This window comes from Grammomys surdaster, unplaced genomic scaffold, assembly GCF_004785775.1.
Source record: "Grammomys surdaster isolate TR1022 unplaced genomic scaffold, NIH_TR_1.0 211, whole genome shotgun sequence".
Taxonomy (NCBI): Eukaryota; Metazoa; Chordata; class Mammalia; order Rodentia; family Muridae; genus Grammomys; species Grammomys surdaster.
The window spans coordinates 7,383,904-7,391,470 of record NW_021604656.1 but is presented as its reverse complement, the minus strand read 5'-3'; positions in this window follow the sequence as shown (position 1 = coordinate 7,391,470).

Here is a 7,567-nt window from a genome sequence, read left to right as displayed (position 1 = left end):
AAAAAAATCTCTCCAACGCAACCTTCTCCAGGTATCTCCATCCTCACTAACTGCACTTCCTGGGGTCATCTTTTGACGTAGAAACTTTTTCTCTAGAGGGGCTGGCTGGCCTGAGGCACTTGTGGTTTCAGCTCCAGCCTCTGCCTCCTGCTGTCTGCACCTGGTCTCCGGTGCTGACTTCATCTAGTCCCGAGGCAGCCTGGGCTCCGGAAAGGGCCAGCTGAGCAGCCCAGGCTAACCCACTGGGAAGGGCCTGCCAGGAGAGCCGCGGGCTCCTCTGTTGCTTCTCTCATGCGCCAGCATCTTCAGGCCAAGGCTCACCCAGATCTACTAGTTCCCGCTCTGTATCAGTCGCGCAGGTTCTCGCTCCCGGCCGCCTTAGACACTGGTCCAGCTTGGCCCTGGCTCCTTTCGGAATACCGGGTGCCCAGGAGGAGCAGAGAAAAGCTTTAATAGCTGTTTTAACGCTCTGCAGTAACCCAACAGAAATGCAAAAGCAAAGCATCTGGGGTGGGGCGGAGCAGTTCACAACGCAAATTGCTTGCGTGGTGTTTTGCCAGTTGTACGTCCCAACTTCTGCGGGTGACTAAGTATTTGCTGCCAGGTATAGTTTCTGGAAAGAAAAAAGGGGGAGGCGGGGAGAGAGAGAGGAAGAAGGGAGGGTTGGGTTTCTCTTGTAAGACAATGGCACAGTTTTAAGGTTTTTGCACTTCCTGGGAACATCCCCAAAGCCTGACTTCTCGGCAAACAAAACTTTTGAACTTCGACAGGAGGATGAGGAGTAGCTTCCTCTCAATGGGACCCTGACTGGCTTATGAGTGTGTGCCTTCTTGCTCTGGAACTGTGTAATAAGAGCTAACCGGCATCTCCTGTCCCTCAACAGTAGGGTATTTTTTAAGGTCCCCCACGCTCTTCCTCGAGACAGGAGTTCTCTGTGTGGCCCTGGCTGTCCCGAAACTCTGCAGACTAGGCTGGCCTTGCACTCAAAAATCTGCCTGCCTCTGCCTCCCCAGTGCTGGGATTAAAGATGGTAATTAAAGATTAAAAACTTTTTCTCTGGTGGGGCTGGGTAGGATGGGGTACTTGTGACTCCTGCTCAGGTCACTTTCTGTTGTCTTTTGCAAGTCTGACTTGGACATATGTGACCCTTGAACTCCATATGCATGCTTAAAAAGAGAATTCCGGTTGAAAATTCCCACTGTGTTCCACACAGATTGATCACATAGGTAGATCTTATTTCGCTCAGAATTATCCATACCCACCTTGTGTTTTCTGGAACTTGCTTGATACAAAAGCACTTAAAGTTGCTTCTAGGAACAGAAGGTGACATCTCCACTGAGATTTTATTTAATTTTTATAAAAGTTGAGGGCTTCCTTTTAAATGGGTGCCTAGAATTTAAACCTCTGTTTAAATAAGACATGGCCCTGTCATCAGATATTGCCCTGTATCTCTACTGCTAATCAACAGTGGTCCAGAAGAGGTGAACTATCTCTTTCAAAGAATATATACATATATATATATATACATATATATATATGTATGTATGTGTATACATATATATATATGTGTGTGTGTGTGTATGTGTGTATTTACGTGTGTGTATGTGTGTGTGTGTATTTACATGTGTGTGTATCTCACATACCAAGGTCATTTGGTTTAGCTGATGAGAGTAATTAGAACTTAAAGTTTTTTGTTTCAACAATTTTGTTTTTGTTCTCATTTGTTGTCTGTTTAGAAATTTGCATTCTTGTTGCAGTGGTAATCTTTAGTCTTTTTGAAGACACAGTATTTATCTCATCAGGATCTGGGAAAGAACCTCTTTCCCTGAAATAAAAGCGAGGTTTCTCATAAATCCGTGGCATCGACTCCCCAGCACAGGCTCCTGAGACACTTCCCACAAAGTCCCTTTGCTGGCCCTTCCGCCCCTGCTTTCCCAGCATCCCTTGGTCCTCTCCCAAACTCTTTTTTTTTTTCTTTAATTAAGGGAGCTCTGTTGCAGCATGGTTTTAAGGTGTCTGCTCTAGCAGTTCACACTTAACTTTTGTTTTCTCAGTTTTTGTCAATGTTTAATTCTCACCATCCAAAATTCATTACAACATCGCCGCGCTCATTAGCTTTTGAAAGTCGAGAGGCAAAGGGGGAACTAGTAAAAAAAATCCCTGCTCATCTCCGCTTTGGGGAAAAAAAAATAAGTTTTTGTCTAAGGTCACAAAAGGTCACATCCTAAGTCAGCTGCCAAACAGGGGATTTGATCAAGTGTATGAAGGAAACACAAAAATTTAGGAGTTCAGAACGAACCGTGTTCTGCTCGGAAGGGAGCCCATCTCTCTGTGTAATGGCGACCATGCCATACACCGCTGCTACGGTCAATAAGAGTCCAATTATACTTGAAATAAGGATTAATTACCCGAAAAGCACCAATCGCTGGACAAGGACACCGGGAACAAAGGAATCTCCTCCTTATCTCCATAGTAAGGCTACACTGCACCGGGAACAAAGGAATCTCCTCCTCATCTCCATGGTAAGGCTACACCGCAGTCACAGGCCGCTCATTAACAGAAATCCCTCTTCCCCTCGGTTAATTCAAACAGAACATTTCTTCGGTACTTCAGCTGATGGGATGGTAAATAATTTTCCCCGACTAAAAATTGAAGTGGATTGATTAGAAGCAATTTTTTCTGTTTTGCACAATAAAAAGATGAGTCACGTGGCCAACCAGGCCCATTTCTAGAGCAATCTCTTCCCTCTAATTGCTGCCAGACTAATGTGGTAGAAGCGAGTCCCAGGAAGTCGAGAAATCCATTTACCCGACCATGACATTTAAGTAGCAAACACAAGTAGTGGATTTTTCCATTACCCTCCGTTTCAGGCCCGCCACGTTCCACCTGTGACCCTCCCGGGCCGAGGACAATGCACTTACATACAATTTGGTGACTATAATCAAGGTCCACTTCAAAATGTTTGAGAGCAGGCTAAAAACATTTTTTAGAAAAGCGTAATTAAGTCCATAACCAATTTCGCTAATTCATGATAATGTATTGGGGGAAAAAATCATTTCATAATGTTCTCAGAAAGGAAATGTCGTCCTTATCAAAGGGAGAGAAGCGGGCAGTGTCTTTTTCTCTGTCACAACATGCTATCTATCACCAAGAGTCCCAGCCATGGGGCTCTTGCTTTGTGAGAGACTTCCTCCAACTAGGACCGCACAAGTTCTCTGAAAACACCATGAACTGACCCATTGTTGAATGTTTTGTACAAGAAAGAGAAAGACCCATCTGAATAAACCCATGACGCACATCAGAGAGCCTTGGGACAGCTCAATCGAACCGATGTGAAGGAACTTAAGAGAGTCGTGTCCTAATGTATGGCCGATGTCCTCCCCGGCACAGGAACAGGGCTGATGGCCCTTAGTGTTTGTTGATAAAGGAAGGATGCTTGCCAGGCCCTAGTCTTTGAGGGTATCGAGAAGGTCAGAGCAGTGCTTTGAAACGAATCAAAGTCAGTTTTGTTCCATCTCAAGTCCTCAAAAGGCTCACTGGGCCTCTAAAACAGAAACAATGAAGGAGAATTTAGGCTGTTAGGTCTGATTGAGATTTCTGCAGTAATTCATCAGCGACACTTTGAAGCCAAAGCAGTACCTTCCTGTGCTGAATTCAGAGGCCAGCCTCACATAGCATCCGCCTCAGTCATGCTCCCTCCTGCTGCACACTGTGCAGAACCTCGGGCTAGTGCGTGGTCTTCGGAGGATGGGTTTTCTGAATGCTAGACTGTTACCTCATTTCATTTGTTGTTGACTTACATTGGCCACAGCCAAGGATTGATCTGTTCGAGATTTTCCTGGCATCAATTTAATAGCCAGATAAAACCAAGAAACTCAAGAGTGAGAAGACCAACCTTGCTTCCTTGTTGCTATTATTTATAATACATGCATGTGCATGCATGTCTGGGTACATGTGGTGGAGGTCAGAGGACAGCAGGCAGGCACTGGTTCTCTCCTTTCTGGCTTGTGAGTCTAGGGATCTAATTCGTGCCGCTGGACTCAGCAGTGGACACCTTTATTCCTGAGGCATCCCGCCGGCCCCGCCTTACTTCTTAAGGATAGCAGCTGGCCAGAATAAAAGCAGCCAGCTGCATTCTTAATATTTTAACAAATGTATTTTTTAAGCAAATAAGCACGTCAGTCTCTAAATGAAAAATAATTTTAAAATGAAATAAAACCCAAGCATTAAGCCTTTTCTTGACAGAGTAGTGGTTTGAGCCAACATGATCCGGCTACTGTGCATTGTTTCTGCAAAATTATTTTTACAAGGCAGGGAACCTGTGCTTACGAAGATTATCATATTATTGTGGGTATAGTCTTCCCATTTTAGTCCCAGCATTCAGGAGGCAGGGGTAGGCAGATCTCTGTGACTCTGAGGCCAGCCTGGTCTATACTGCAAGTTGCAGACTAGCCAGAGATATGCAGTGAGACCTTGACTCCAAACAATTTTTTTTTTTTACTCAAGTGGTATATAATCATCAAAAACTTGACTAGTAAAGAAAATGTGTCGAGGCCAGCCTGATCTATAGAGTGAGTTCCAGGACAGCCAGGGCTACACAGAGAAACCCTGTCTAGAAAAAAGCAAAAAACAAAAAAACAAAAAAAGAAAAAAAGAAAATGAGGAACACACACACTGGAATTCGGTTCAATAATAATAATAATAAATGAGTCCCTGTCATTTTTAACAACCTGGGTAGAATCCAAATCAGATACAGAAAGGTAGCTACTGAGTGACCTCATTCACACAGAGAACCTGAAAAGATTGCTCTCCCGGCAGCTGAGAGGAGGATGCTGGCTCTTAAGAGCTGTGGAAAAGCTGGGGCTAAGAGGGGCTAAGAGGGGCTCACAGCACTGTGGTACAGGAGAGTGGCTGCAGACGGTGATAATGTGCCAAGCATTTCAAACACCTGGAAATCAGGCTTTGAAAGTCCTCCTCATAAAGAAGTGCTACATATTTAAAGAGACGGATATATGTATCCTGATGTAAACATTGCACAGTGCTGCATACATCAAGACACCATCTTACCCCGTCAATATGTATACTTCGCTACATAATATCTGGAAGATAAATGTCATTTAACATTTAAAAGACAGGACTAGAGAGTTGGGAATGTGCCTGCTGAGCACAGGGACCTGAGTTCAGATCTCTAACACCACATACAAGCCAGATGCAGCCGAGTTCTGTAACATCAGTGGAGTGTTGTGCAGACACGGCAGATCCTTCAGGGTTGGGGCCAGCTTGTCTAGCCAGGTGGTGAACTCTGGACTCAGTAAGAGACTCTGTCTAAAAAATTAAGTAAATAAATATGGTGGAAAATCGCTGAGGAAGACACTCAACACACACACACACACACACACGTGCGCGCGCGCGCGTCACAAACACCCAACAACAACATAAAAGTTTAAAAGAAAAAAAATTGACTTTAGGAAGCATTGCTCTTGGCTGTTAATAGTTGTTGACCTTTGCTGTGACTAAGTTAAAGACACAGTGGAGTAAAGGCAAACAGGAAGCAATGGGGTAAAACGAAGAAGAATTCGTTCTGAGGAGTTTCCCTGTGAGAACAGAAACTGAGATCCGCCAAAGGTCACAGATGGGGTCAAACAACACAGTGTTCTTGGTATCTGGAGGATCAGAGTACGGAGTCCTTGCTAAATCCAGGGTGTTGGAGGAACTCAGGCGGAGAGCAGGACAGTTCCACTGTGTAAAAAGCCCAACCGCAGAGCACGTAGCTTCTACCTGAGGTGCAGAAACCACGGTGTGGTACAACCTATTTAAACTTTTTCCCACTAGCTTACAAATAAGTTGTTAAGGGTCCATGATTCTCCAAAGAATGATAGCCTGGACTAATAGAGAGATATTCAAGTGAGCTCACAGGCCTGATTTAAAGCACATTAGGGAATCCCCGGGATAGGTGACCTCTATGCTAATCTGTTGGGTCCATCTCTACGGACATTCTATTACCTGGGTGTGGGGGTCAGAAACTTGCTGGGGAGGTCTGGAAACTGCTGCTGACCCATTGTCTTTGCCTCAGGCCAGGTGACGAGGCAGCTTCTGAGGCCTGGAATTACCTAAAGCAGAAATTTAGGCCTAGTCTCCTTAACTGCCAATTTGTCATCAAATCAGCCTAGCCTTCTCAAAATACGACTTAGACTATGGTTATTTTAGTTGGCTTTGACAATAACTGGGGTGTAACCCCTAATCTACTCTTCTAACTGCCAGCCTGGCTACCTCCCCAGCCGCGTGCCCCAGACACTTGCTGTCTCCTGGCCATGTGCTCATCATCCATCTTCCCTCAAGATGCTTCATCATCCTCATCCTCCACCTCCTCATCCTCTACCTTCTCTTCCTCCTCATCTCTCCTCTCTCTCCTCAATCCCCAACCAGGTCACTCAAAACCCACCTACCTCTAATCCCTCTAATAATTGGCTGTAGCTGATTTTATTTAACCAAATAGTTTTAAGGAACAAGATTCGCACAACAAAAGCAGGTAACTGTGAGAGTTCACTCGTAGGCCGAGACCCTCTAGTACAGAGTTTAGGCTTACAACACACAGCAACAGGCCCAATCTCAACAGGGGACAGAAAAGGGCCTGGGAAGGATTACTGGAGGCATCATTTAACAGAGACACAAGGCAAGAACCCTGTCTGCGGGTGGGAGAGCCGGCTTGCTGGACACAAAGGTCCCCTGCCTTTTATACTCAACCTCCTACCTGGGAGGCCTCGGCAGGAGGATTTCATGAGTTTAAGGCCAGTCTGAGCGATATAGCAAGGACCAGACCAGCCAGATCTACACCAGGAGGCTCTCACAAAAGAAGAAACAAACAACAGCTACATTTACACTTGTCTGGAACCAAAAGTTCGCACTTCGGCTTGTTTCTCTCAGGTGGGGAACCCGATCATAGTGACACCAACTTAGTGCTTTGAGCCCTAAGATTCCCTTTTTAAATGCCCAGATGTTTTCAGTTTCTTTTCCTATAAAAAAAAAAAAAAAATGTCTCTGCTCCACAGTTTGTCTTAATCAGAGAAGTTAGAGGCAACTGGAAGGAAGGTTTAAGAACACTAGCAGTGAGCCGGGCCGTGGTGGCGCACGCCTTTAATCCCAGCACTTGGGAGGCAGAGGCAGGTGGATTTCTGAGTTCAAGGCCGGCCTGGTCTACAGAGTGAGTTCCAGGACAGCCAGGACTACACAGAGAAACCCTGTCTTGAAAAACCAAAAAAAAGAGAAAAAAACACTAGCAGTGAGCTGCTGAGCTTGGTAGCTTACACTTTTAATCTCAGGGGAGGGACAGAGAGTTTAAGTCCATCCTGATCTATGTAGTGAATTTCAGGCCAGCCTGGGCTATATTGTAAGACACTGTCTCCAAAAACCAAATGGAGGGGAAAAAGAAGAAGAAGACAGGCAACAGATTTCAAAAGTTGAGGTCAAGAGAAGCTGTGACTTGGGTTTTTTGTCTGTTGGTAGGCTGGCTGGTTGGTTGGGTTTAGTTTAGTTTAGTTTAGTTTAGTTTAGTTTAGTTTAGTTTAGT